Raw genomic sequence first — 7568 nt, 5'->3', positions numbered from 1 at the left:
TACCTATAACACTGTTGACGAGTGGCCAAGTGGTTAAGGCATTCGTCTAGTTATCTGAAGGTCGCTAGTTCGAGCCTTGGCTGAGGCTGCGTGAGTGTCCTTGAGCAAGGCACTTAACCACACATTGCTCTGCGACAACAGCAGTGCCAAGCTGTATGGGTCCTAATGCCCTTCCCTTGGACAACATTGGGGGCATGGAGAGGGGAGATTGGACAACTGCTAGTCTTCCATTAAAAAAAAACCCTGCCCAAGCTTGCACCCTGGAAACTTTCCAAGGTGCAAATCCATGGTCTGTCGAGACTAACGGAGGCCTATGCCTATAACACGTACAGTATTTACCCACCCCCCGGAAGTTTTCATGTTTCATTGTTTTACAACATTAAATAACAGTTGATTTAATTTGGCTTTTTGACACTGATTAACAGAAAAGACTCTTTCGTATCAAAGTGAAACAAATATCTACAATTTTATCTAAATTTTTTACAATTATGAAGCACAAAATAATTGATTGCATAATTACTCACCCACTTCAAGTCAGTATGTAGTGGATGCACCTTTGGCAGCAATTACAGCCTTGAGTTTGTGTGGATAGGTCTCTACCAGCTTTGCACATCAGGACACTGCAAGTTTTCCTCATTCTTTACAAAGCTGCTCATGCTCTGTCAGATTGCATGGGGAACAAGAGTGAACAGCTCTTTTCAAGTCCAGGCACAAATTCTCAATTGGATTGAGGTCTGGACTCTGACTTGGCCACTCCAGGACATTAACTTTGTTGTTCTTAAGCCATTTCTGTGTAGCTTTAGCTTTATACTTGGGGGTCACTGTCTTGCTGGGAACAAATCTTCTCCCAAGTCACAGTTCTCTTGCAGACTGCATCAGGTTTTCCCTGTATTTTGCTGCATTCATTCTACCCTCTATCTTCACAAGCCTCCCAGGATCTGCTGTAGTGAAGCATCCCCACAGCAGGATGCAGCCACCACCGTGCTTCATGGTAGGGATGGTATGATTTGACGACGTGTGGTGTTTGGCTTACACCAAACATCGCATTTAGTCTGATTTTGTTTTCATCAGAATATAGAACCTCCTTCCAGCTGACTTCAGAGTCTCTCACATGTCTTCTGGAAAACTCTAGCCAATATTTTATGTGAGTTTTTTTTTCCAACAGTGGCTTTCTCTTTGCCACTCTCCCATAAAGCTGCGACTGGTGAAGCACCTGGGCAACAGTTATTGTTCGTGCAGTCTCTCCTATCTCAGTTACTGAAACTTGTAACTCCTCCAGAGTTTTCATAGGTCTCTTGGTGGCCTCCCTCACTAGCCCCCTTTCTTGCACGGTCACTCAGTTTTTGAGGACAGCCTGCTCTACGCAGATTTACAGCTGTGCCATATTCTTTCCATTTCTTGATGACTGACTTAACTGTACTCCAGGGGATATTCAATGATTTGGAAATTTTCTTGTATCCATCTCCTGACTTGTGGTTTTCAATAACCTTTTTGCAGAGTTGCTTGGAGTGTTCTTTTGTCTTCATGGTGTAGCTTTTGCCAGGATACTGACTCACCAGCAGTTGGATCTTCCAGATACAGGTGTATTTTTACTACAACCAATTGAAACACCTTGACTGCAACAGGTGATCTCCATTTAATTAATCATAAGACTTCTAAAACCAATTGGCTGCACCAGCAATGATTTTGTGTGTCATATTAAAAAGGTTGAATACTTACGCAATCAATTATTTTGTGATTTATATTTGTAATTAATTTAGATCACTTTGTAGAGATCTGTTTTCAGTTTGACACAAAAGAGTCGTTTTCTGTTGATCAGTGTCAAAAAAAGCCAAATTAAATCCACTGTGATTCAATGTTGTAAAACAACAAAACATGAAATTTTCCAAGAGGGGGTGAATACTTTTTATAGGCACTGTATATATATTCTTACTTCTTAAATTTACAGTTTTTATATTATGAATTGCAATGTACTACTGCTGCAAAACAACAAATTTCATGTCATGTGCCAATGATATTAGACCTAATTCTGATTGTGATTCTAAGTAAGTTTTTCTTGCTTGTTTACCCTGTGATATTATATCTGGACTAATAAACTCCTTTCGAGTAACCCAGACGGATACACCTCCCTGATGTGGGTTTTCCACTGTGCACATTCCTCGTGAATGCGGAGCAGTGTATATCAGCTGGAAAGGGCGCATAGTGGAAACCTGCATCAAAGGGTACAAAGAGGTGCACCCGGTTGGGTTACCCAGAGAAATCAGCGCCAGCAGAGCATTGCAGTCGCAATGGCTGTAGGATCGACTTCGACGGTGCAGAACTACTGTACCGCTCCAAATGCTTTTTCGACTGCCTGGTGAAGGAAGGCATTGAAATGAAATTAGTGGAAAAAGAGATTTCTCGCCCCAAGTAAGAACTGGAATTTGATTATAAGCGAGGTGGGACAGCGGAAACCTGACTGGATGAGGACTAACCAGTCGGGGGGACAGACAATGGGGGTACATACACAAACAGACTAGACATGCCCAGACACCATCCCTGATGAATATGGCAGAGCTTCTCATCAAAAATTCAATTAAAATTGATACCTGTACCCAGCTGGAAACCCAAGAAGATTTATTTGTAATATATACTGGGAACGTGCTAGATCTTTTTTTTATACCTAGACTGTTATTATGGATTGTCCCATCTGCAATAATGGATCGGTTGTAGTATAATTTATAGGATTCTGACTCTAAAACTGGATCAGGCTGGTATTTATATTATGCAATATTATACTATGTATTTGTATTTATTATTATTACTTACTTATCAAGCACTTTTCATACAAGTGATGTAGTTCAATGTGCTTTACAATGGGATAAAGCACAAACAAAAATAAATGACAAAACTATGTGAGTTGAAAGCAAGGTTAAATAAATAGGTTTTGAACTAGTGTTTTAAAGTGTCTTCAGAGCCTGCGTCCCTTATAGGTTTAGGTATTAAATTCCACAGTTTAGGAGCTTAGTTCAAAAAGGCTGACCTGCCAAATTTCTTCTGAGGGAGCTTGCTTAAAGTTAAATTTAAGAGTCCGATGGAAGAAGACATTAATTCTCGAACAGGATTATAAAACAAAAGTGATTCTGTGATTAACTCCGGCTCCAGACCATCGAGAGCTTTAAAAACAAGTAAGAGAACTTCATGATCAATTCCAAAAGATACAGGAAGTCAACGCAGAATAGCTAGTACTGGAGTGATATGCTTCCTCATCCTGATTTTCGTTAAAAGTCTAGCAGAGTCGTATGAATGAGCTGAAGTTTGTAAATTGTTTTGCAAGGACAGTAAAAAGAGCATTGTGTTGTGTATTTAATATTTCAGTAATATTGTAAATATACTGTTTGATTAAGCATTCTTTGTTGTTTACATAATTAATTGTGGGTTACATGTAAAAGTACGTGAATGGCAATGAGCCACCACATTATATATGCGTACCTCACTAAAGTAAGCGAAGCAAACATGTTCTCCTGGGCTCCTGCGTTTTTTTTATTAGTTTCTGGAGTTACAAAAATAACAGTAGTGATGAGTAACTTTTTAAATGAATCTGACATGCCTGCCTACCTGTTAAAGTGCAGTGAAACATTAGAATTTTAAAAAAAGCACAGCACATTTTTTCTTTGCAAGGGGAAGAAGATGGTTGAGTTTAAGAAAAGCCAGAAAATAGATGAAATTCATGGGTTCATAAACAGTGAGTATCGGGTGATATTAATAACAAATATTAAAAAATGTTGAAGGGGCTGGCTACGTTGCAAAGGTTGATGAGTTCAATTGCACAAGCAGTAACTGGTTGATGTATATTTTGAACAAATTGAACAGTATTTTAAAGCAAATGAATTAGCCAATGAAAAGCGAGTACCAGTTTTACCGCCCGTAATGGGTATAAAAAACACACAGTTTGCTCTGAAGTTTAACTGCTCCAACCAAACCAACCAAATTGACCATTGCAGATATCACAAAAATAATACAGGAACACTTAGAACGGAAACCATTGTTGATTGCAGAACATTTTAGGTTTCTTAAGTGGAATTCTTTTGGTTTCCGATGGTGTTACTGAAGTTGGGTGGTAGTTCGAAAGGCAAGAAATATGACTAAAATCATCATTAATAAATTGTCATTAACTATCACAACAACAATGAAGAGGCGAGCAAAGTTGAAGCTGATTCGAGGGATGAGCCATGCTGGCTTGTTGCGAAGTTGCAGCATAACTGAACTGATGAATTGAGACTGAGGCTTTGGGCCTACTCCGGCTGCTCCAGAGATTTGGATCTAAGGACTCAATTTGGCTTGGAATGCTGTTGCTCGCTTCTATTGTTTGCATGATTTGTTTTTTTCCCCTCTTTCTCTGCGCATTCGGTGTTGGGTCTGTTTGAAATTGGGTTCTTCCGGGTTTCTTGCTTTGTGACTGCCTGTAAGCAGGCAAATCTCAAGGTTGTATAATTCTAACATACTTTGATAATAAAATGTAATATGAATCCTTTGGAATCAAAAGGAAAGGGAGTCCATTTCAGCTTATGTGGCTGAATTGAAGAGATTGAGCATTTTCAGTTCGGTGTACTGAGAGATTGCTTTGATTGTGGGATCTTACAAGAAAGTATTCAAAAACAGCTCCTAACTGAAGTACAGCTCACATTTAGAAGAGCAGTTGAAATTGTCGTATCAATGGAAACCACAGACCAAAATGCAATTGAGTTGCAGTCAGGAATGAAGGTGAGCACGAACAAAGTTGCAACATCAAAGCAGAAACCTGTCTGGCCAAACATATTGTCTTGCCATTGTGGCAGGGGCTCACATACACCAGACCAAAGCAGACTTAAAGGCGAAAGTTGAAGAAATTACAACAAAATAGTACACATCCAAAGGGCATGTCGGGCAGACAAAAATAAATGGACTGCACAGGGAAGAGAAAAAGCTAAAAAGTCAAGCTGCAGTTTCAAAAAGGCAACTAATCTACATGCAGTTGATGAAAAATCTAATAATGATGAGAGTGACTCACAAATGGGTGGCCTTGAGATTTACTATGTGAAAACTAACCAGAGACAAGCAACATGGCTTACACCGAAGTGAACGGCAAATTAATTAAAGCGGAATTGGACACTGACTCAGCTGTTTCATTCACTCCACAAAATGAGTTTGAACAACACTTCAGAGATACTGAACTGAAGCCTGCAGCTACCTATCTAATGCAGATAACTCCTGTGGGAATGACATTCATAACAGTGAGACACAACAACCAAGAAGTCACATTGGGCTTGTATGTAGTAAAAACAGGAGGGCCAGCATAGTGGGGTTGTGATTGGCTGAGGGGTTGAGACAACTACAATCTGATTGGAGATCCATGCACCATCTGCATGCCACATACCCTGCAATAGAGTCAACTGAAAGCGAATTAAGGGAAGTACCAGATGATGCCATAACTGGGTTCAAGGATGTCATTGGAAAACTCAAACATATCAAAAGTGTAAAATGTGTTAAATGAAAATCCCACACCCAAGTTTTACAAAGCCTGTCTGGCTCCTTATACAAATCCGTGATAAAGTAGCTAGTAGTCTAGATCACATGGAGGCTAAAGGAATTCTTTCTAAGGTTGAGTGGAGCCCATGGACAATGCTAAAATTCCCAGTAGCTAAGAAGAATGGGTCTCTCAGGGATATGTGGAGATTTTAAGGTCACTATCAACCCAGCACTGAAAGCAGCTCAACGCTCTTTGCCCAGAATGCAGGATATTTTGCAAATATTTCAGTGAAGTGGACCTAGTTGAGGTCTACCTGTAGATGAAGATGGAAGATGAATTCAAAGTGTTTCTCACCATAAGCAGTCACAAAGGACTTTATCCCTATAATAAGCCTCTTTTATGGTGTAGCATCTGCACCTTCACCCATGGCAGAAATCTATGGACCAGGTGCTGCAAGGCTGCCCAGACACTCTGTGTTACCTGGATGTCATCATTGTCACTGGTGAGGATGACAAGGGACATCTCCAAAGACAGTGTTAAAAAGACGAGAAGAATATGGGCTCAGAGCACAATGCAACAAATGTGAATTTTTTAAACCAGGCATCACATACCATGGTCACACCACTGATGCCCAAGAATTACACATGTGTGCTGAAATAATTCAGGCAGTGGTGAATGCCCCAAGGCCCAAGGATGTGTCCCAGTTGTGGACCTTTTTAGGATGTGTCAATTACTTTGACTGGTTCCAGTCAAACTTGGCAAATGTGCTCCATTTCCTGAACTCATTACCACAGAGTGGTAACGTGGTTAAGGCGTTGGTCTAGTGATCTGAAGGTCGCTAGTTCGAGCCTCAGCTGAGGCAGCATGTTGTGTCCTTGAGCAAGGCACTTAACCACACATTGCTCTGTGACGACACCAGTGCCAAGCTGTATCAGCCCTTGCCCTTCCCTTGGACAACATCAGTGGCATGGAGAGGGGAGACTTGCAGCATGGGCAACTGCCGGTCTCCCATACAACCTTGCCCAGGTCTGCGGCCTGGAAACTTTACAAGGTGCAAATCCATGGTCTCTTGAGTCTAATGGATGCCTATTACCACAGAAAGGGACTTTAATGGCAATTGACAGAGCAGTGTGACATGGCTTTCGAAAAGACAAAGTAAATGGTGATGTCAGACACTGTCTTCACACATTATGATTCACATCATTCAGTGAGGTTTGCATGCAGCAGCTCGCCTTATGGTATGCAGTGAGTTCACTCATGACTCGTTATGAGCGATTGAAGTGAACGCCCCATCGCCTTTGCATCACGTTCCTTTACTGTTGCTGAGAAAAATTACGCCCAGCTTGACAGAGAGGTCTTAAGTCTGGTTAGGTGTGTAAGGCGTTTCAACCAGTACTTGTATAGGAGAGAGTTTACCCCCTTTATTGATCATCAACCACAAGTGGCCATTTTCAATCCACAGAAGGGTGTTCTATTAACAGCAGCAGCATGAGTGCAGAGATGGGCTCTGTTTCTTCGGGGACACTTTTGCAAGAAAAAATTCAAGAGGACAACTAATCATGGAAATGCTGATGGATTGTCCCATCTCCTCTTGGTGAAGAAAGTACCTGAAAAGTTTTTTAAAAAGAGGACACTCGTCGGCTTATTCTTCCTAATGCAAATGTAAAGTCTCCATATTACTCAGAGATAATCCAATGGGATACCAGGAAAGACCCCTGTCTCAGGTCTACATGGCAACCCAAAATGGCTGGAATATGCAGCAAAAATTCCAGCTTCCCAATTTTATCAATACTGGGATGAATTTGCCCTTGCTGGAGTTGTACTATCCAAGCTGAGAGCTAAGGTATTGCAGGAGCTACATGCTGGACGTCAATGTGTGGTCAGAATTAAAGCATTGGCTCGCAGCTTTGTCTGGTGGACTGGGATGGGTCAGTAGGTCCCAGCAGCTTGCCATGTGCTGTTTAGGATGCCAACCCATCCGGAAGATGCCAAGAGCAGTGCCTCTCCAGCCCTGAGAATGGCCTGCAGTGCCCTGGCCGAGGATTCATGTGGATTTTGCAAGGCCATTCATGAGTAAAAT

The sequence above is a fragment of the Hemitrygon akajei genome, chromosome 22 (genome assembly GCF_048418815.1).
Source record: "Hemitrygon akajei chromosome 22, sHemAka1.3, whole genome shotgun sequence".
In the NCBI taxonomy this organism is placed as follows: domain Eukaryota; kingdom Metazoa; phylum Chordata; class Chondrichthyes; order Myliobatiformes; family Dasyatidae; genus Hemitrygon; species Hemitrygon akajei.
The sequence above is the reverse complement of the archived record's forward strand: the minus strand, read 5'-3'. Positions refer to the sequence as shown.